Source organism: Haliotis cracherodii, unplaced genomic scaffold (assembly GCF_022045235.1).
Source record: "Haliotis cracherodii isolate W230 unplaced genomic scaffold, xgHalCrac1.p SCAF_2, whole genome shotgun sequence".
Lineage (NCBI taxonomy): Eukaryota > Metazoa > Mollusca > Gastropoda > Lepetellida > Haliotidae > Haliotis > Haliotis cracherodii.
The window spans coordinates 18,732,663-18,757,678 of record NW_027266275.1 but is presented as its reverse complement, the minus strand read 5'-3'; the positions used below and the strand labels follow the sequence as shown (position 1 = coordinate 18,757,678).

The window sequence follows — 25,016 nt, the reverse complement described above, 5'->3', positions numbered from 1 at the left end:
ATGGATTTCTGAAGACCCGTGAAGATTCCGGGGTAGAATAGCTCTTCAGCAACCCATACTCTGTATAACCAAGATAACTGATCTGTCCATGCTACAAACATGCCAATAATGTCACATTAAATTCAAGCACACCCTATGTATGATATTGAAATGTAAAATGTGATGGAAAATGGAATTGATATTTAATTTGCTTTTGTTGCTTCTTTCATAGTAGCTTGCACTTAAACCAAACATTGGAGTAAAATAGTCAGTGTACATTCAACATGCGATGGTCATGGTAGCGACCTTGTTTTCGGATAACGGATGTCGATATGTGCGATAGTCCACTCACAGAAAAGTAGGCTTGAAATGGCAAGGGTGGTAACGAGGTTTTGATATAGGCTATAGGACACGTTAGCTTCGGGAAGATATTTATTAGTAGTATTTCCGGATATGCTCCGATTACACCAAACAGTTAATGGGACCACATGGAATTGGGAACAGACTACCAACAGTTATATAATTAATATTTCCACTTCGTCTCCCGGCGGGGGACACCAGAAAGGGGCTTCACACATTGTACCGATGTCGGGAATCGAAACCGGGTCTTCGGCGTGACGAGCGAATGCTTTAACCACTAGGCTACCCGACAGCCCCTAAAAATCAGAGATTCACATCATGTGTTCGCGACAGCGGTAAGCATGTCACACGCCAACGGCAGTACCCGCCACCCACACATATTTGTATGTGTTTGTTTGTTGTCTAACGCCACATACATTGTACAGCAATATACCTACCAGCCGGCCTGTGAGCACTAGAATCTTGACCAGACAACTAAGTTTAAAACGAATGCTAAATATTACTGACCAGACGTTCTTACGAGTTGTCTAAGTACAGTATTTAAAAACATGTACGTGCCAATAATGACTCGTCAAGTTTCTGACAGTCAGGTTTACGTCAGATGACTACAAGGTAAAATTAGCTTATGTACATGTACTTACACATACATATGATTTGTTTTTTTTTTATTAAACGCCGCACTCATCGGTTTGTAAAATAATCGAGACAGGACCTGACAATCCAGTGACTGATATGAGCATCGATCCATTCCAAACTCGTTGGATTCGGTATGTCCAGTGATCGATATGTCACCTACAGCATAACATTATGTGTCTATTTCAAGAAATACAGCAACATGGATGTGGTATGGTACAATATGTGGTTGTTCCTAAACTTGTGTGATGTACGAAGAAACAAAATGTCACGCTCTCGCAAAGTGAAAGAAACGTGTCATAACATGGTCAGTGACTTATCACCAGATTATCTGTGTGGCCTTGTTCCACCTAAAGTAGCTGATGCAACCAACTAAAATCGCATATGTGAATTAAATACACGTTTATAATGGCATGCAGATTCAAAAGATCTAAATCACGAAATTTTAAAAGTGATCCATTCTTTCATTTTATTATCTTGCAGATTCACTGACTGAAACAAATATATTTTATAGACTGACACACAATTAAGACCCGACAATATAATGGATATGCCGTATGCATCGTTATTTTTTGTAGTCTGATTCCATCGAATACCGTTTGGCTATATTCCTGATGATTTCGCTGCTTCAATTTGTCTGCAAGAAATTGGTCTTTCGATTCGTTCAAAGATGATGTCCTCCATAAGGAATCCTGTTCAAATACGCCTTTAAAGTCAACCTCCTTCCTTCAAATACAACCGATAGTCTCCATAGTGAAGACAAGTGAATATATGTTACAGCCAGATTAGGAGAACAGACAGTTCGTGAAATCCCTGAAAGGATCAGTCGTTTAATGAAACATTGTAGTCATTCCATGAAATCACGGGGGCACGGGGGGGCCTAGTTGTCTAAGGTGCCGCGATTCGCTGTGTCCCTTTGGCACGCTGGAAACCTATGATTATTTTTCCAGGTTTGTCAGCACCCTACCCGTGCTCGTTGGTTTCACCGAAGTGGTAAACGTCTGAGACCTGCATCACTTTTCAGCAATCCATGCTTGCCGGAAGAAGCGAGTAACAAGATGGTTGGTCAGGCTTGCTGACTTTGTTGATGCATGTCATCGTATCCCAATTGCGTAGATCGATGCGCATGATGTCAATCACTGGATTGTCTGGCCCAGATTCGATTATTTACAGAGTGCCGTCAAATAGCTGGAATATTGCGGCGTTACCAATAAACTAACAGTCAAATATAGTAATCCAACAGAGCACAAACTGAGTTCTGTTTCATTCTGTTTCATAGATATGCTCAATCAGTCACTCTGTGATATACTGAATAAGTCATTCTGTTGCTGTAAAATAAAATTACGTCACGAAAATAATGCGAGCACGAGACCCAAAACAAAAGTGCGTCACTAAATTAATGCGAGACACCGCTGATTGGTATTGAGGTGAACACGCCAAAGAAATGCGATACATCTGGTACAATCGTGGAAAAAAAAGAAATTCGAAAAATATTGTTTTAATGCTACAGCAAAGAAAGAAAGAAACTTCAATAAACAGGAAGTGCATTCTGAGTGACGCTATAAAACTCAACGAACTTGGATTAAGTTAGATATACTATCACTAATGGAAGGATATTTATAGACAAACCAGAAAAAAGTCACATTGCAAAACAAAGTACCGTACATAATTAATATGCAGAAAAAAAAGCTAAATTGTGTTAATGAATGAATGAGTATTCTGTAAAGGTGCCACATAATGATCAGTTCACCTATACAGATGGCTGACTATTTCATCAGGGAACCGATTCACAAAGTGCCCGCAAGCCATGAGCAAGTGGTCGACGCTCATCGGAGTGCCAAGTGCCTCAAATTTGAATAGAATGGGCACTCGAGAGAAGTGGAATTCAATTTCTATATATGACACAATACATTTCCTTGACAGAGCAATAGTATTTCAGCTTAGAATAACATTCTAGATTATTATCACATGTTCGTTGGCAGATATCTTTGCTTAAACACTGTATAAATGCATTTATATTTCCAACACCCTGTTATAACCAAACTTCGCCAAAACCATATGAGTGTGTATATATATATATATATATATATATATATATATATATATATATATATATATTAAAGATTAAACGTTTAATTTGTAGCATAATAGGCTTTTACCATTTCCTGCCCTTCTATACTGAAAATCATAAGAACTTTTCATGATAACATAACCTGTTGTGACAATAACCTTATCCAGAATTTTATAATGCAAAACCTTGATTGATGTCCTATTCACAATACCTCTTGCAATTATGTTAGGGGTGTTTCCATTCAAGCTCTGAACAACTTTACGGAAACGATCTTGTATATTTTCAATATCGGGTGATGAAATCACTAAACCTCTGCGCCATAATTTCAAATATGCAATATTTATATATAAAAAAAAATATGAAAAGAGACACCAGCTGGGATTGTTGAAAATGTTCCCATTGTTGATTGTAATATTCGATCTACCTTCCATACCAAGAACCAGAGGACGATAACAGCCCACCTAGATATTTATAACTAAAGACTATTTTCAATATCGGGTGATGAAATCACTAAACCTCTGCGCCATAATTTCAAATATGCAAATTTATATATAAAAAAAAATATGAAAAGAGACACCAGCTGGGATTGTTGAAAATGTTCCCATTGTTGATTGTAATATTCGATCTACCTTCCATACCAAGAACCAGAGGACGATAACAGCCCACCTACATATTTATAACTAAAGACTATGGTCAGAATCTCCAATCCTAAACTTTTCATAATATCCAAGTTTGCCTGCATTCCTGAATACAACCACTTTGCTTTTTGAATATCAATAGTTAATTTCCATCACAATATAGAGAGTTGGACAAGACGTTTTTGTAGCTGTTACATCTAACAAGATTATGTCATCTGCAAACTAAATAATTCCATGGACTTAAAGTTACACCATGAGCTCCCTCACAATTAAAAAACACCACGACATCATTGATGAAAGATGACCACAAAAACGGCAACAGTTGGCATACCTGTCTAACGCCAGAGTTGCACCTGAAGAACTATGTATATCCACCTTCTAGAGAAATACAGAACTTTCAGTCCTATTCACACTCCTTTCGAATCTATATGCACTATATATCCTGCCACGTGTTTTAGACAGATATTTATCTAATAAAGTATTAACAATAAAGATATTCTCGGAAGTTTGTAAACCCTTTCTAAAACCAGCTTGCTCATTGCTCATACAATGTTTAAGAGCAGTCCAATTGTAAAATTGTCTGATACAAACAATTTTTACACACACAAAAATGCCTCTTCTACAAGTGTAATAGGTCTATTATCAGAGTGGTTATTTGGTTATTTTGCAGAGTTGCCAGAAACATATGATTGTGGGTTCGAATCCCGGTTCGCCCAAATTTTATGTTTCGAAGTTTGTTGGCACCATACCCGTGCTCGTGGGTTTCAACGAAGTGGTAAACGTCTGAGACCTGCATCACTTCGGGCTTTCCTCCCACATGAAGCTGACACGCCGCGATATAACTGGAATACTATTAAAAGCGGCGTTAAACCCAACTCACTCACTCCCCCACTGTTTAGGATAATTCCCCCCCCCCCCCCCCCCCCCCTCATTTTCTGAAGACAGCGGCAGCCTTTCGCTGTACAAACAGTGCTTTTCTAACCCCGATTTAGTTAAGACAGCACAGGGTCAGCCTTTCATTACACAGTGTTTTTCTCACCCCTATTTTGTGAAGACAGCGGCAGCCTTTCGCAATATAAACAGTGCTTTTTCTAACCCCGATCTAGTTAAGACAGTGGCAGCCTTTCGCTATATAAACAGTGATTTTCTAACCCCTATTTAGTTAAGACAGCGGCAGCCTTTCGCTATACAAACAGTGCTTTTCTAACCCCGATTTAGTTAAGACAGCACAGGGTCAGCCTTTCATTACACAAACAGTGCTTTTCTAACCCCGATCTAGTTAGGACAGTGGCAGCCTTTCGCTATATAAACAGTGCTTTTCTAAGCCCGATTTAGTTAAGACAGCACAGGGTCAGCCTTTCATTACACAGACAGTGTTTTTCTCACCCCTATTTTGTGAAGACAGCGGCAGCCTTTCGCAATATAAACAGTGCTTTTTACCCCTATTTAGTTAAGACAGCGGTAGCCTTTCGCTACAAAAAACAGTGCTTTTTCTAACCCCGATCTAGTTAAGACAGCGGCAGCCTTTCGCTATACAAACAGTGCTTTTCTCACCCCTATTTAGTTAAGAAAGCGGCAACCTTTCGCTATTCAAACAGTGCTTTTCTAACCCCGATTTAGTTAAGACAACGGCAGCCTTTCGCTATACAAACCCTGCAACCTTGATTTATAATTCTGAATTTTATAACTATGGTATAAACTAGTGTATATTAGGCGCATTGACGATGGTTTAATCTCTCTCTTCTTCTTTTTCCATAGTTGACATGGCTAAGAGAAAGCCTTGATGAATCGTTTTCTGCTGCCAATTACAGCAGACACATCAAACTGTGTACAACCAACCTCGATGAAGAGCCTGAAAATGAAAAACCCAAACGTCCCGAAGAAGAATTCTCTGTTGTTGAGGAAGTAGACGAAGAAATTGGTGAAGGAGAAGAAGTCTACCTTGACGAAGAAGAGATCAAAGACCTTCTTCACAGCTTTCAACCCCGAGAGGCAAAATGTCAACAAGCAGCAGATGAGCCTAGTAACAACACGACTTTTTAAGACTGCTTGTATTTTGGTCGGGCTTATTTCTCAGTCTTTGGCAGTCAGTATATTACATCTCGACGAGTTCTATAACTGTCCTTCTCCGGTTCATTCATGGACTGCTCACTGTTGCTGCCACGCATTCTGAAGCTCTTTCGATAGTCCTGCCTCTGTTCCCGACCAGCGCCTATCTATTGCCAAAACTTTTGAAGTTTGACAAGAATAACTTTGTACATTATGTTGTCTGCCCATCTTGCAATAATATTTATGCATATGCAGACTGTGTTATGTTCTTTGAAGGCCAGAAAAAAGCAAATGTTGTGAATATGTTAATCAGCCAAATCATCCTATCTAACATCATCGACGTCCTTGTGGTGCAATACTGCTCCAGACTGTACGGTTACCCTCTGGAACGAAGAGTCTCATTCCATATAAATCGTACTATTACAAGTCTTTAAGAGATTCAATTCGTGACCTAATATCACGATCTGGCTTTGGCCCAATGTGAACTATGGCGATTTCAAAGTCCGACACGTTGTCTGATGTCTACGATGGTCAGATATGGAAGAACTTTAGCGAGAATATCCTCACCACAAGACATAATTGTGGCCTAATGCTGAACCTTGACAGGTTTCAACCCTTTAAACATGTGAAATATTCCGTTGGTGAATTATATATGGTCGTTTTAAACCTGCCACGCGAAGAACGTTCAAAACGTGAAAACATTATTCTGGTCGGCGTTATTCCACATATGAAGAAAGAGCCGCCCACAAATACATTGTTCAATCACTGATGAACTCCTTGGAGCACTGGGTTTTTCTTTGCCACGGTTGAACAGTTCGTTTGGCTTTAATGTGTGTAGGTTGTGATATACCTGCGTGTAGAAAACTTTGTGTATTTCTCAGTCATGCTGCTATAAAAGGTTGTTCGCTGTGTTCTAAAACCTTTCCTGGTGATTTCGGAAAACGTGACAACAATGGTTTTAATAGGGAAGAGTGGCAACCTAGGACACTCGAGAACCACATTGCCCAAGTTAGACAGATATCTTCCAGTACAACAAAATCAGAACGTGAGAGGCTGGAACGTTTGTATGGCACAGTATTCAGTTATATCAGAGCTACCATATTTTGACATCCGCATGTCGGTAATCGATCCCATGCATAACCTTTTTATGGGAACTGCGAAACACATGTTGCACGTATGGAAAGAAAATGGCGTATTGACTGATAAGGACTTTGAATTCATTCAGACCATAATCGATGTTGCAGAATGCCCAAGTGATATTGGCAGAATTGCTCGTAAAATTGCATCTGGGTTTGCAGGTTTTACGGCGTTACTTTGTGCTAGCTTGTCGATATCTGTGTTGTCGTGTTGTTACGAAAAGGGATGTCAAGGTTGCAGATGCATTCCTGTTGCGCTTCTGTACCTCTTTTGAACGCCTTTATGGAAAAGAAAAGGTCACCACGAACGTGCATCTGCATGGCCACATGATAGAAATGTATCTTGGACCAGTTTATTCAATTTGGTTATTCAGCTTTGAAAGCTGCAATGGAATGATGGGGAACATTTCCACAAACAATAAGAATATTGAACTTCTGCTTGCTGGACGATTTGTATGCCACCCTACTCTTCTTGGCTTGACACTCTCAGATGATTTCCAGCCTACTGAAACACTCCAACCAGTATTTGCTGAGCTTGTTTCTGGTTCAAAGGTTGGAACGCTAGGCACAACCAACAACGCTGTTACAAACCTATGGAGATTGTCCTCGCGTCTTTTAGATTCTGGACCGTGTTGGTCTGATATTCAAGATTATTCCTTCAATAAATACAATCTGCGTGGTATCACGATTGTAGAAGGCATTTATCTTAAACAAATGTATTCGAAATTGTACAATTCCTCTCAAATTTCCATGATGCCGTCATACAAAAAGTTGAAAACTGTTCATCTAGGACACACACTGTTTGGTTCAGCACAGGCATCAATCTCTTCGTCCAATATATTAGCGTATTGGTCAAACCATTATGGCAATATTGACTGGAGTATATCTCCAAGATCTGGCAAAGTGCTCCGCTACATTCACCACAGCGTAGAACTCTCAGGGGAGCTCAAACCACATCTCCTTGCTTAAGTGAGATGGTACCGGGAACTTCCAGGTGAATTGAAGTACCACAGTGGTAAACCAGTCGAAGCCTGGCATTGACAATTGTCAAGCACCGTTCATGTTAATTCAACAACGTATCAAGTGCAAATTCGTAAAGATACTCGGAAAATGTATAAAGAAAAATGTGATGTTTGTCTTGCCAAGGGACAGATATGTAATGGTTTAAATGAATTGTCTCTTTAATGCTCTTTAATTGTACATTATAAATTGCTTAATCCGAAAATGTGATATTAATAGATTGTATATATTCATATTTGCCGGTTTAATGATATATCAATTTTACGGTCATTTTTTAAAACTACTCTGAACTACTTATATGTATAGATCATCTTTTTTTGTAAACAGCTGGCGTACGTATTATTTATATTATTGATCAAACTGTTACTAAGACCTGGACAAAATGTTTTATTTCTTATGTAAAATGCTGTCAACATAACGAAATACAAATTATTTTATAACACTCCAAATATAGTTGTCATAATGAAAATAGTATTAAAGCATTATTGACACATGCAATAATAATACTGTTCCACTTCTTATACCCTATAGTGATTATAAAACTGTTATTAGATGTTACATCAGAGATCTAATGCAGAAGAATTGGGACACCCAAGTAGACAATTAATTGCATGAAATTAAACCCACTATTGGTTACACCTACTTGGGTTGTCAGTCCAGATTTGAAGAGGTCGTATTAATACGATGTTGTATTGGCCATAGCAGATATACACACGGATATTTATTAAAAGGTGAGGATCCTCCGTTTTGTATCCCTTGTGATGAAAGAATCACGGTCAAGCATGTCCTGCTTGACTGTGTTGATTTTTCCATCACAAGGGATAAATATTTCAATGAAGGATCTTTTTTTTAATATCAGTTCTCATTTAGTTATTGAGTTTTTAAAAGAAATTGAATTGTTCCATAAATTTTGATGAATATGTTGTGTATATTATATAGTGTTTTATTATTGGCAGAATAAATGTGATAACTGTGATTGATCGTGGCTGTATCCTCAAAAGGGGTTGAAGTAGTATAAAATTATTGTCCCCTGGAGAGGGTATGTAAGACCACGTCTTTCAAAGTAGATTTATTCTTACCATATCTTTTAACCGTAGAATATATGTTGTTTTAATATGGCTAAATGTGTTAATAATCGCCAACACCTGAAGGGATGATGTAAATCCAGCTGGGGTCAATGCAGGTAGCAAAAGTACTATAAGTCCCCATGGTCCCCAGTATGGTGATCTAACTTCAGTTGTTGGTGATCAATAGCCTGTTTTTAATGATGTGTCGTCTGTCATAATCGAATCATTTTATTGTTCTAAAACTAGTTTTAAAGTTATAATCTGTGATATATTGCTAGTTGTTGTACTGACCCTTGAAGACAGTTTTTTTTATATATGCTATAACTTGTTCAAGTTACGATATGGCTGAAATATTGCCGATGTGACTTTAACTATTAACTCACTCACTCATCGTATCCAATTTGCATGGATTGATGATCATGGGGTCAATCACTGGATTGTCTGGTCCGTGTTTTTCCCTGTTGTACTACGTTATAGCGTGTTGTATGGCAGTACCTTTTATTGTTTAACAATGATTGTAACGGTGTTACATTGCTTCTGTTGAGTTTCAGTAGACGCTCATTGCCTTGTATTTGAGTAATGCAAACAGTCGCCAGGAAGTTACTATATTCAGATGCTAGCGTGGTGTGTAAACTTCCGGTCGGGTATATCGCACACGATGATGGCATGTTATAGAGGAACATGGTGAATGATCTAGTAGTGTTTGACTGGTGAGGGCACGGTGTACCAATCTTTAATAGCTTGTTAGGTTGTATATGAGGGGACAATAGCATGTTTTCATGTCTCTCACGCATTTCATCATTTTGGAAGTATCTTTCATGTGAGGATCGCTCATCATCCCTGATTCTCTGTCTTGCCCGTATCGGGGGGTTCACTACTGTCGCTGCTTGGTGAATATATTTTATTATCGATGACTTTCGCTATCTCACCGCCCGTGGATGACTCATCAAATGTAACATTTGCTAAGGTATCAGTCCCAGCTGTTACTGTTAATGACATGCTTTTAGTCAGACTGGTGGACCTTTCATCTTTGTTGTTGAAGTTAATGTCATATTGCTTGCCCTGGAAAAATTGAAATTCTGACGAGCAATTTTATCATAAGAATCCTACTCACTCACTGTTTTGAGAAAAGGTGAGCATTTCCATTTTCACTGGTGGTACCCATCACAAACGCATGCAATGTCAACTCTAATGTTCCCCTGAACAAACACGAGAATATAATTATACAAGTTAAGATAGGGAATTACATCAACGTTTTTGCCACTAATGCAAATCTGGAAATGCCGTGTCTCCCATAAAACGTTTTGAAATCCTTACAAAGGCAGTGAATGATGTAACCCTGATCAAACAACGTGTGAGCAAGAAACGTATAACGCTCGTTAAACTCTTCGTAGAAAGAGAACGCTCGACTGTACCTTAGGAATAGGCACTCGTGAAGAGCAACCTCCTCGTGGTGAGTGCTGGGTAGCGCTAATAGCTCTTCCCCCGTGTGGAACCGGGGCAGAATATTTCCACAGCACCCCATTGCTGGTCGTAGGAGGCGACCAAAGTGGGCAGCCCGTTTGCCGTGGGTTGCGTCCCTGTGTCGGCGGAGGACGGGAGTCTGGTAGTTGAGGGCACTGGTTCCTGGAACTGTGTTCCTTTGCCCAACACACTACTTCGACCCTTACTTCGCCTAGACGGGTGGTAAGATGGGCCCGGTCTTATCAATCGGCTGTTCATGCCAGGCCCTGTGCGTAATATTGTATATGCACACCTGTGTTGTATTTTGATGTATATTTTGGTCTTGGCCGTACATAACTTGTGTGAATTATCAATTTTGGATTGAAGTAATTGCCTAGAGTCTTACGCCAGAAGGCGATGGCTCATGGGCCAATCTGGCTATATATCAACCTCTAGGTTCTGTGTGACTTCAGATTACTGTCAAGGGAACCAGCCTGACTTTCAATTCTGTTTGTCAATCTTAGCTACCCATGTGTATATTGCTTGAGTATAACAACCTTGTAACCCCGGTGTTGTAGATAGGTTACCTCTACAGCATCGTCCTTGTTGACACTCGATGGCGGGTGGGGAGCAGAGGTGTCGAATCAAATTCTCCCATCATGTCTCACAACAAATCTCCTGGTTCGTTTAAAGCAAACAAACGTCGACACGTCGATTCTGTTTCGTCTGACGACGAAGTGTCACCTATCGTTGCTGATTCTTGGCCACGATTCATCGTTATAGCATCTGCAGATGATACTCCTCTGAAGCTCAATCCATTTGCCATATCAAAGGGCATCCAAAGTGCTTGTGGCGAAGTAAAGAACGTTACTCGTCTTCGTTCTGGTTCCATCCTCGTGGAATGTGCACGGAGACAGCAATCTATCAATTTGTTGGGTCTCAAACAATTTGTTAACATGCGAGTTGCTGTCTCTGTGCACAACACACTGAACTCTAGTCGAGGTATCATAAGAGATCGTTCGCGTTGTTTGTCAGAAATGTCTGAAGAAGAGATTGTTACTGAACTAGAACCTCAAGGTGTCACCGCTGTTAAGCGGTTCACACGAAAATCAGAAGATGGCAAAATAATTAATACACAAACATATCTCTTCACTTTTTCAATGTCTACTGTTCCAAAATCAATTAAAGCTGGATACTTCAACATCGGAGTGGAGGTTTATGTTCCAAATCCACTCCGGTGTTTCAAGTGTCAACACTTTGGTCACGGAGCCAAATCTTGCACTGCTAAGACAAGGTGCCTCCGTTGCGGTGGTCCTCATGATGGTACAGATTGCACAAATGTGCTCAAATGTGCCAACTGCAGCGGGGAGCACTTGTCTTCGTCTAAATCCTGCCCAATTTTCGTTCGTGAATCTCAGATATTAAAACTCAAGCATACAAACAATATTTCATATTCTAATGCCAAAAAGCTACTTCTACCATCTCAGACACCTTCCAGTATTTCATATTCGGCAGCAGTGTCTTCAGCCACAGTCACTTCTCTGTCTTCAGGTTCCAAAATGACTAAATCAATCCACTGTCAAACTGCGATCTCTTGGATCAATGATGACCAGATCATCATTGATGAAGCTACGACAAGTAAACCCGCAACACTGTCATCTTCATCTCAGACCGAGAATCTGCAAACATTAACCAGTCAACAAAATGAACCAGACATCACAGAAGAAATTGAAACAGTTCAGGGTGAAGCCCATCTATCAAAAAAGCAAACAAAAAAGCAAATGAGGAGAAAGGCCAGGGCACTCCAGCACTTGGAGGAGCCTTCTCCTGTTGCGTGCCCTGTTGTGGTTCATAATCCTTTTGAACCATTGGACATGGAGGTTACTCCACCCCTCCCAGGACATGGGAATGTCACCTCCACTCGCTTACGTACCCCTGTTGAACCTCCATGAGCGGAGCTTCTAATTTATTACAATGGAATTGCAGAGGACTTAGGAAGAATTTTAATGATCTCCAGTTATTATCACAAGATTTTAAACCAAAGCTACAGGTGGCGCTTCTATTTTGGTGAGGCAGGATGTCATCCATAGCCCTGTCCCTCTCAAAGGCAACCTTCAAGCTGTTGCTGTCCGTCTTTCTTTACATATCACCTTCACACTTTGCTCTTTATACATTTCACCCTCGTCTCCTCTTCTTCAGTCTGATCTTCAGGATTTGTTTGATCAGCTCCCAAGACCCTGCGTCATTATGGGTGACCTGAATGGGCATAACCCTCTTTGGGGAAGTACAGATACCAACAACAAAGGTAAACTCCTGGAAGACTTCATTTCAAATAATAGTTTATGCATATTTAATGATGGATCAGACACATATTTGCATCCCGCTACTGGAACTTATTCTGCTCTTGATTTGTCACTCACAGATCCAGATGTATATAGCGAATTTGAATGGTCAGTCCACAATGATCTATGTGGAAGCGACCATTTCCCCACAATACTTTCTGCTATTAACCCGAATGATGATCCACCTGTTACAAGGTGGAATTTTAACAAGGCCAACTGGCCATTATTTCAGACACTTTGTACTGACAAATTGACACCTGACATTTTCATCAATGTCCCTGATCCTATTCAGTTGTTCACGGATAAACTGATTAATATTGCTGATGAAACTATTCCTAAGTCCTCTGTTAAACCACACATTCGTAAACCATGGTTTACTGTTGAATGCAAACATGCTAAGAAGAGTAGGAGGAAGGCTGAAAAATACTTTCGCCGTCATCCTACAGTTCACAATTTAAATAAAGTGAAGATAAATGGTGCCAAGGCTCGACGTACGTTTAAACAAAATCGGCGACAGTCTTGGCAAAACTTTGTATCAAAGATTAATTCCCGAACGCCTATGACAAAGGTGTGGAACATGATACAAAGAATCAAAGGGAAAGGCTCAAATTCTGGTGTTCATCATCTTAAAGATGACCATGGTCTATTAACTGACAAAGTTGATATCGCAAATAAGTTGGGTGAAACTTTAGCTAAACATTCTTCATCATCCAATTATAATCCCAAATTTCAGAAATATAAAAATCAACAAGAAAAGAAAACTATTAACTTTATTTCGGATAATGGTGAAGACTACAACGAAGTATTTTCACTACATGAGCTCAATACTGCCCTAGCGCAAGCTCATGATACCGCAACAGGGCCTGATAATATACATTATCAGCTCCTTAAACATTTACCCAATTCCTGTCTCGAAACGCTTTTAAATATTTTTGATAATATTTGGACATCAGGACACTTTCCTCCTTCGTGGCACAATGCCATCGTTATCCCTATACCGAAACCTGGTCGGGATCATACCGATCCTTCTAACTATCGACCTATTTCGTTAACTAGCTGCGTTTGTAAAACCATGGAACGCATGGTCAATAATCGACTAGTTTGGTTTTTAGAAAGCAATGATCTTATTTCAAATATTCAATGTGGTTTCCGCAAAAATCGCAGTACTATTGACCATCTGGTTCGTTTAGAATCATTCATTAAAAATTCCATTGTAAATAACCAGCATGCTGTATCAATCTTTTTCGATCTTGAAAAAGCTTATGATACAACATGGAAACATGGTATTTTAAAAGATTTACATGACTTTGGTTTAAGAGGCCGTTTGCCTCATTTTATATCGCAGTTTTTAACTGACAGACAATTTCAAGTTCGTGTTGGATCAACCCTGTCTGATCATTATAATCAGGATCAGTGTGTTCCACAGGGCAGTATTTTGTCTGTCATATTGTTCAGTATAAAAATAAATAGTTTATCAAAAGTATTAAATGACTCAGTTGATGGGTCATTGTTTGTGGATGATTTCAATATTTCATGTCGTGGTAAAAATATGCGTACTATTGAACGCCAATTACAGTTGTGTCTTAATAAAATTCATAAATGGTGTCTTGAGAATGGCTTTAAGTTCTCACAGACGAAGACCAATTGTATACATTTCTGTCGGAAATATAAACCCCATAAAGACCCTGAACTCTTTTTAGATGGCTCTCCAATCAAGATTGTTAAAGAAGCCAAATTTTTAGGATTAATTTTCGACAATCATTTAACCTTTTTGCCACATATTACTTATCTGAAGACAAAATGCCTGAAGGCCCTAGATTTGTTAAAAGTCGTTTCAAATTCAAAGTGGGGAGGGGATCAGAAAACCCTTCTTCACTTATATCGATCATTGATCCGTTCTAAATTGGACTATGGCTCCATTGTGTATGCTGGAGCTTGCAAGAGCAATTTAAAAAAGCTGGATTCAATTCACCATCAAGGACTACGTCTATGTCTTGGTGCTTTTCGAACTTCTCCGGTTGACAGCCTCTATGTGGAGGCTGATGAACCTTCTTTAAAACAACGCCGTACTAAATTGTCTCTTCAATATATTACTAAATTACGTTCGAACCCCTCTAATCCTGCTTATGCCTCTGTATTCTACCCCCTCTATGAAAATCTATTTCTGAAGAAACCGAAGCTGGTTCCTCCACTTGGGATTCGGCTCAAATCCTATATTACTGCTGCAAATCTGGATCTGGATCTTACCTCTCCTTCCCGGCTTTTGTCAACTCCTCCCTGGCAGTTGGTGAGGCCAGAAGTAGACATTTCACTGACACGCTTTCTCAAGTCTGAAACAAATCAACTGGTTTATCATCAGGAATATTTACAATTAAGAAACAAATATGACACTCACCGTTCAATCTTTACTGATGGATCCAAGGGTGGTGGCAAAGTAGCAAGTGCCACTGTCATTGGATCACAAACCATATCATTTAGAATACCTGACAATAGCTCTATTTTCACTGCTGAGGCCAATGCTATCCTTACAGCTTTGATATATATTAAACAACAATCTTCATGTAAACAGTTTATCATCTTTTCTGATTCTCTTTCTTGCCTTCAGGCACTGCATAATGTATCTTCCACTCATCCACTGATTTTAGATGTTTTAGAACTTTACAATGATCTTTCAACTGGCCAATACGACATCGTCTTTTGTTGGTTACCCAGTCATACTGGCATCACAGGTAACACAATGGCTGATGCTGCTGCTAAAGCAGCAGTCAACGAATCTGTGACACCACTTCTTCTCCCATTCAGTGATTATAAACCTGTAATTAGATGTTACATCAGAGAGCAAATGCAGAAGAAGTGGGACACCCAAGTAGATAATAACAAATTACATGCCTTAAAACCAACTATTGGTTACACCTACTTGGGTTGTCAGTCCAGATTCGAAGAGGTCATTTTGCGACGATGTCGTATTGGCCACTCGCGATACACACATGAATATTTGTTAAAAGGTGAAGATCCTCCGTTCTGTATCCCTTGTGATGAGAGAATCACGGTCAAGCATGTCCTGCTTGACTGTATTGATTTTTCCATCACAAGGGATAAGTATTTCAAAGTTTCATCGTTAAAGGATATTTTTAATCAGATTAATTCTCATTTAATTCTTGGTTTTATAAAAGAAATAGAATTGCTTGATAAATTTTTATATGTATTGTAAAAAGTATGTGATTTTAATTTGGTAGAATGGCGTAATAACTGAGATTGTTAGTGGCTGTACCTTCAAAGGGGGTTGAAGTAACGTAAAATAATTGTCCCCCTGAGAAGGTATGTAAGTCCCATTTCATTCAAAGTATTTTTCATTTTCCATGTTTTTAATCGTAGAATTCTTGTTGTTTTTAAATGTTTTGGCTTAAACTTGCCGACAATCACCAGTAGCCAGAGGGATGGTGTAAATCCTGCTGGGTTACCATGTAGGTAGCAGAAGTATCGTAAGTCCCCATGGTACCTAGTATGGTGACCTACCTTTGGTTCTTGGTGATCTATAGCCCATTTTTATTGTGTACTGTTCTGAATTGTTATGAATTTTATCATGATATGCTAGTTTTAAATCTACATCTGTGATAATCTAGTGTTTTTACTGTCCTTTGTCGACAGATTTTAATGTCTCTATGTATTAATATATAACTTGATTTAGTCACCATATGGCTGAAATATTGCCGCTGTGACTTAAAATATTAACTCACTCACTCACTCACCTTAGGAATATTTAAATGTTGCACCAAAGGCTGGCTATCGCTGCTACAGTATTGATCGACATGAAGGGGAAGTTTACTACTGGAAAGTAGATGGCATCCCTTACCTTTTGTCATACAGTCTTGTATGTATATCTAAAGTTGAGACAGATGAAAATCATCCACTCACTCTCTATGAATGAACCTTTAATGCAGCGCTATACAGATGTTATATTCAGGTATGTACTCGGGTATTAATAATAAAATTGATTCACCCACCCACCCACTCTTTCACCCACTCGCCCATCCACTCGCCCATCCACTCACCCAAACAATCACTATCACTCACTCATTCACTCAGTGGATGAGGACCTACTGTACCTCTCATCAACCCTGCTAATTGGTTTTGATTTCTTGTCATGTTTGCTACGAACTGTGGTCCTCTTAACTTGAATCATTTGGCCATAGAAAACTACAATGAAGGTTTAGGTAGCGAAGTTAAAAAGCTACGATCTGGATCTCTACTGATCAAATGCAAGAAGAACATTCTCCTTTCAACAAAATTACCAGCTTATGTTCCTGTTCAGATCTCTCCTCCTGGGACATTGAATAGCAGTAACGACATTGTCCGTGATGTGGGACGCTGCCTTTCAGATATGGCAGAGAGTGACATTGTGGAAGAGTGAAACTCACAAGCGGTTACTGCTGCCAACGTTTCACAGCTAGGAAGGAATATGAACTAACCAATACCAATACTTACAGTTACAGTTGTCTAAAGTATGACCATGGATCGAATCGGTGCCATAATCTAACTGCATACCATTGGTGTGATAGAACATGCGACGATAATACACTTTCACGAACGAATCACGAACGTAACTTTTTGGATGCAAAGAAAGATGTTCTTCGTGCAGAACAACCAGGCATGTCTTATGCGACTGCTTCTGCTCCACCCCTCTCGTTAGCCATGCAACGCGATAGGTTGTCATATTGATCCCATTTGTGCTGAGACCTATGCTCCAACGTTGACTTTACTGTGTAATGTCATCCAGGCAGGTCCCCCACAAAAATCTCTTCTAACACAATATCTACTCAGCCACCTGAAAAGAGAAAAAATGTAAAACGATACATTTTAAAAAACAACAACAATCAAATAGCCCCCAGAGCACAGAAGAATCATGCATATCTGTTAAGACCCTTGAAGGTCCGGGTTAGAATGTATGTAGGTCTTCAGCAACCCATGCTTGCCGTTAAAGGCGACTATGCTTGTCGTAAAAGGCGACTAATGGGATCAGGTGGTCAGGCTCGCTGACATGGTTGATGCATGTCATGACCGCCGTCATATAGCTGGAATACGGCGTTAAACAGAAAACAAACAAAGCATATCTGTTTTACAATCGAGACGTCGTGGATGACAGGGATGTTTCCCCCTCACAAAACACCCAGGCCAGGGGTTATTCTCCAAGGAAAAGGGACAGAGAATGTCCTCGGTTCAGTACATAAATACCGAATTATCGACATCTTAGGGCCAACTGTTAAACAACCGCCACACGATTACCCAATAGCTTTTAGCCATATCACGGATCTGAGCTCCTGAATCTAGGCTGCTGATAAATGTAAATAAAGAAATGAATTACAACGTGGTTAAAGTTTACAGTTTCATTATTACCAGCTTGATATAATTAATAAGAGTCAGTCTAAAGTGACCAGACATCAACTGTCACAGGCCAAGGCCAAGATCACCTATACATAAACAATGAACAAATATGCAAGCTCGTTATCTACGCAACAGTGTAACAGCTATTACAAATGGCTGCTAAAAGAACACTCTGACAAGAAAAATCAGTAAGACACATAGACAGCAGATAAGACTCTCTGAGACCAATAATCTCCTGGGAATTAATTTGAATTGGCGATCTAATGAGTGAATAATCTAGGTTTGGCTAGATGGAGGAAATGGGTACAGTGGACCTTTTCCTAAAATGTCTCTTGGATTGAAAACGGAAATACTTGAATTCCTAATTTTACAGGCACTTGAGCTACAGAAGTTCATGACTCCCAACAATTACCAAAGCTAGATTGAATTGTTAGAGAATGAATTTACAGACAACAAATTTTCTTGCGCTAGTCTAAAATTCACAAAGTTACAGAAGGGAGCCGAGCAGCCAGCCGCTTGACAATGAAGCTCTCGTTTAACTAATGACGCAATACGCAATACCTGTTTGCACCCTGCAACTAGCAAATCCTAATGCTTGGACTTATCGACATCTGATTCAACTCTTGTTAATGTGCTTTCATCGTCTGTTCATCATGATCTATGCTGAAGCGATCGCTTCCCAGCTGTACTTGAAACTGTAAGTCCCTCAAAGGATCTACCCAATTATTCCAACTAAAGCTCCCTGATGTTTGAAACCATATAAACGCATGAGATGGAAACATTTTGTTACCAAAACAATTACACACCCTCCACTTATCAAAGTGTAGAATATGATTCGAAAAATCAGTTAAAGTATCCACTGTCATTGTACAACATTTATAACATTAGTGACAATATGACAATGATTATTGCTGAAACAATAAGCAAGAATTATGTTGACAATTACGATCGTACATTTCAAAAGTGTCCGAATCAACAAGAAAAAATACCTAAATATAAATTTCGAGAACCTGATCCCAGTAGACTATAACGATAAATAGGAAACTATTTCTCGCCATTTTACACTGAATATCTCCATGTTTGATAAAATTCACATAACTTATGCCAACAGGTGATAATCTTGTCCTTCATAATATGGATTAACACTTATCCAAAAAGGTACAAATCAAGAAATACCAGATACATTTTTGTCATGAATGAAATTGCTAATATATATATATATATATTCTTCAAAAAAAGAAACTTGACATAGATGTCAAATCCACTTTTTGCCAAATAACTAAAATAATTACATCAAATGAGAACCAATTAAGTCAAACAGAAACATGATGTGTCTAGAATTCGCGAAAACACATGCAAAGCACATAAACGTAGCGTTTGGGGATCAATTTTACAGCTTCATCCAAACGCACCCGCTTGTAAAAAAAACATGCAGCACAGGATCCTGCATTTAGGCATGCAGCCCCCCCCCCCCTGCTGTATAACAATCCACATCAACGGCTGTTCATACAGTCCTTATAACGGCAGTAGAGGCGGTGACATAATGCCAAGACTGAATGCAGCTCAACGGTACAACGCCATTGGGAGATTACAAGCTGGAGCAACTCAGCAAGAGGTGGCCAGGCACTTTGGCGTAACCAGCCAGACAATCTCTGCACTTTGGACCCGATACAACAACACCAACAGAGTTGACGACAGACCAAGGTCAGGAAGACCAAGGGTGACAACCCAAGCACAAGATCGATACATCCGGCTGCCACACCTACCGCACTACCACAGCCACGTCTACAACCACATAGATCCCTGGGGTATGGAGAATATCAGATCAAACGGTACGCAACAGACTGAGGGAGGCTGTACTTTTTGCACGAAGACCTGTTCGACGTCATGTATTGACCCCACGTCATCTGGCGGACCGTCTGCTTTGGTGCGACCAGAGGGTTAGATGGACACGTGCAAGGTGGAGAAATGTACTGTTTATTGACGAGTCCCGTTTCCTACTCACACGTGCTGATGGGCGCGCACGTGTCTACAAACGTCGGGGTGAACGTTACGCCCCCAACTGTGTGCAGCAGGTTGTCCCATTTGGCGGCGGGAGTGTCATGGTATGGGCCGGAATTCATCACGGTGGTAGGACGCCTCTCGTGCATGTGGCAGGTGCATTGACAGGTGTGCGTTACAGTGACTTGATCCTACAGCCTTACGTTCTTCCTCATGTCAACGTTCATGGCGGACAGTTCCGACAGGACAACGCTCGACCGCATATTGCACGTGTTTGTCAGGACTTCTTACACCACAACAGCATCCAGACATTACCTTGACCAGCCCGGTCACCAGATTTGTCCCCGATTGAGCTTCTGTGGTACGAGTTGGATTGACGCGTTCGCAGAAGGAATCCTCCGCCCCAAACACTCCCGACGCTTATTGATGCACTTCAGCATGAATGGCAGCACATCCAACAGCGTGTTATTGACAACTTGATTGCATCTATGGGTCGTCGGTGTCAAGCGGTGATTAATGCCCGTCGTGGGCACAACCGATACTGACATTTTCTGTACCCCTGTGACATTAACTGTATCGTGAACGTGTGTCTGTTTAGGTGACACGTTTTTTGAACTTTGTTTCCATTGATCTTCAAACAGTGTTTCAATTATGGTTTCTGTGTCCTATTTTGAAACAATCGCATTATATTTCATTTTGAAAGTGAGTGTCAAGTTTCTTTTTTTGAAGAGTATATATGTGTGTGTGTGTGTGTGTGTGTGTGTGTGTGTGTGTGTGTGTGTGTGTGTGTGTGTGTGTGTGTCTGTCTGTGTGTGTGTGTGTCTGTGTGTCTGTGTCTCTTCTTCTGGCATGCTTGATTTATCATACTACATTAATGTATTATGGGTCGGTGGCATGTTACTGAAATACATGTACATTGTCTGTCATAACGTACCATGCTCTTTGTGCTGATTTCAAGGGGCTTTTGAGAAGGCTCATTATACAGCACCATTACCAATTACTAAAACATCTACCCGAGAAATCCCTCCCAGCTATATTACATACATTTAAAATTATTTGGGAAACAGGACTTGTGCCCTTCCTGACACGAAGCATCTCTTGCTCCTCTGCCAAAACCATGTCATCGGATCCTACGAATTACCGCCCAGTTGCTTTAACCAGCTGTGTCTGCAAGAACATGAACAGAATGTATGACAAAAGGTCTCGTACCTGAACTCAAAGCACTCTATATTCAGAGTGGGTTTAGACATCAAAGAAGTGCCAATGATCATATAGTCGGACTTGAGGCATTTGTCCATAATGGTTTATCAACAAATGGCATGTAGTTTTTTTATATTCCTCCAGCAAATGACACCACAAGAAGTATGGTATTTTAAAAAGGATTGTATGTCACAAGGTTTAGAATGTACTTGTAGACATTTTAAGGGCATCATGTGTATGAGCCGAAAATAGGAGTTTGTGCAAGGGTGTATTATATCCATCAGTCTTTTGGTATCAACATCAAGTTGGGCTCAGGTTTTAATTAACAACAAGGTTCTCAATTCGCAGATGATTCAAAATAGTCTGTCGTGGAACTGACATGAATAGCATTGAAAGACAATTGCAGCTTTGTCTTACAAATGGATTTAATTTCTCCAAATCTAAAACGTGTACATTTTCGTTACAAAAACTGAAAATGCATAATGACCCCGAGTAATACACTATTCCCATCAACATTGTAAAAGGAGCCAATCCTTAGGTATTAAATTAGATTTTTTAAAAAGGTGTGGGTCACTTCTTCATCTCTATGGATGTGTGGTCACGTTGTATTATTTTTGTGCCAGCTCGCAAATCTTATATTACACAGCTAGATACAATTCCCTATCACGGAAATAGATGCCTTGAGCTTTTAGAACGTCTTTCTTAAAAGCTTATAAACAGAGCAGCAAATGAAAAAAATACCACTCGGTTGATTCTATCAAATGCTTGATTTTCAATTGAAAATATCTCAGTTAGTTCTATCGAAAGAAAGGGACGGCAGTGGCACTTAGTGAGCACCCAAATACTTCCGATTGGTTTTCTTGTTAAAACATGATTTGATTTAAACTCTTAAAAGTTCAAAACAAAAATCGCACAACGCACAACTGCTGATGGGAATCTGAGGCACCTATTCTTTGAAAATCAATCAATTGGCTTTTATCGGCACATCATACATCGTTCTAAGTCTACATTTTCGCACAAAATACCCAGTCACAGATTACCTTTAACAAACAGTTGCAGGAATGAGTGATGGTTCAATAGACATAATCAAATTTAACAACAGTTCTTTCATTTTTCAATTACTTAAAAACCAAAACGCCGCATACTTTCTTTTGCCCCTCAGTTTATGATGAGAACACTCAACGATTCGTCTTCTTGGTACAAACATAAAATCCTACATCAGAGATGCAAATTTGAGTGATATTAATATTTCTGAAGGCAACTTGATGATAATACCACAATGGCAGCTCATACAGCATAATGTTAATTAGGGGCGGTGAGGTAGCCTAATGATTAAAGCGTTCGCTCGTCATTGTTTGAAGCTGGTGTCCCCCGGCCTAATATTGTTGGTATATTGCTAAAGGCGGCGTAAACCCTAACTCACTTACGTTAATTAAGAATTGACAAAAATACAAAGGCTGTTACAAATATACTATTGTGTAGACATACGTTTTTGGAAATTAAAGATAAGTATCCCACTTGTATAAATATTTACACAGATGGATCGATAAGGTATCAGCCGCAGCTGTTAGTGATAACAGTACCCTTTTGATTAGATTGTCTGATGGAAGCTGCTGAAGATAAGGTCATATTGTTTGCCCTGAAATATACTAGCCACATAAAGAAACTGTGCACGGAGAAAATATATTCTGGATTGAAATACAACACAGCAAGAAAAAAATGATGCAGACGCTGTAGCAGCTGAATGATCGGACCATAAGAAAATGTCAACGGGACCTGAACAACATCTGTTACGATGACGCCAGAAGATCAAAATGGAGTAGGGGGTCAAACGACAAAGTCACAAAGTCGATAACGGGTATGACCACCCTGTGCGCGAATCACAGCAGTGCATCGGCGACGCATGGAGTCCACCAAATTGGCATGGAAGGCCTGGGGAATGGCCTGCCATATCCTCCTCAAATCCTGTGCCAAGTCACGGACGTTATCTGGAGGATGTGGAAGACGACGCAGACGGCGTTCCATTTCATCCCACACATACTCTATTTGGGAGAGATCTGGAGAATTTGCAGGCCATGGCAGTAACATGACATTGTCATGGTGAAGGAAATCCATTGCGACCCTAGCCGTGTGAGGACGAGCGTTGTCCTGTTGAAATGTCAATCCCGGGCCATGACGTTGTAGGAAAGGAATTACCACAGGCCTCAGAATCTGATCTCTGTAGCCAACAGCGGTGAGATTGCCCTGAACAACCACCAAAGGGGTTCGGTGCTGTGCTGTTATCCCACCCCAAATCATCACAGAACCACCTCCAAAACGATTCCTCTCCACAATACATTTGCGTGCATAACGTTCTCCCAAACGCCGGTAGACACGTTGGCGCCCGTCACTGTGGGAAATGTTGAACCTCGATTCATCTGTAAAGACAACATTTCTCCACCATATTCGAGGTTGGCGAACATGATTTCGACACCATCTTAAACGGTTGACTCGATGACGGTGTGTCAGGATGGGACGTATGGCAGGGCGTCGTGGTCGAATCCCGTACTGACGTAAACGATTCCCGACAGTGTTGGGATGGATACGGCGTAGTCCAGGAGTTGTCTGGGACGTCGTTACTGCCGTTTGGATCCTGTGTCGGAGATGTGTAACTCGAATCCGTCTGTCCTGTCATGGCGTCGTTACTCGGGGACGTCCTGAACGTGGGTGGTCGGCAACGTCATTTGTGTTCTGATAACGCCTCACTAATGCTGATATCGTGTTACGATGGCATTGGAAATGTGTTGCCACCTGTTGTTGCCTCATTCCCGCTCGGATCATTCCAATGGCTTCATGACGCTGTGCAGCTGTCAATCTTGGCATGATTTGCTTGTGATATGCTTGTGTCTGCGCCTGAGAAGTTTTGAATTTTTGAATGACCACAGATCATGCTTTCCAAAGTGACAGCGAATTTTGAGTTGCACATGCTTTGTACGTGTACAGCTGCACAGGATGCACGTGCAGTAACACATTGCACGTCCATAGGCCCCCATCAATGACGTCATATCGCATGGCACGTGCATGAGCGTTTGAATGTCTCCAATAATTGCTGTGTTCAAACGTATATTTCATATATGGACGGTGTGCCCTTATATATATATTTTCTCCGTGCACAGTTTCTTTATGTGGCTAGTATATATTTGAAATTCTGACAAGAGCAATTTTAATAGTTTCTAGTGTAGTGATGTCAGTGATTTGTCATGTTTACGGGCAATAAATAACTGGAAACATGGAAATCCTTTCATTGCTGAAATTTTATGTTATCATGTAACAGTATCAGTGGATGGAAAGAATATCGTCTATTGTTCATTAACAACAGCGAGGCAGATACTGAAGCTGAAGGAACACTTAAAAAAACATTCAAAAATAATATTACATTTACTTATCTTACATCTGCTTTTTAGACAACACAAATGACCAGTGGCAGCGCAGCTGGAATGAATATGTGTTCAATAAACCTTAATTAGGACATGCATCTGAATGTTCGTGACTATCTCGTCATGGTGAAGTTGTCATGCCCGTTTTGGACATAGCACATTTTGTTTGAATGTTGATTTTGCACATATCATCATTATAATTATGTTTATACTTTCTCCGAACTTTTTTAACAGTTTCTAACGAGCCAAGTTTAACTACTTCAAATTAAAGCCACAAAA

The 25,016-nt window shown here is 40.1% G+C and overlaps 1 pseudogene; it reads left to right on the top strand.

The window, feature by feature from the left end:
* Positions 1-25,016, top strand: part of LOC139467490 (uncharacterized) — a 102,380-nt pseudogene that overhangs the window by 13,651 nt on the left and 63,713 nt on the right.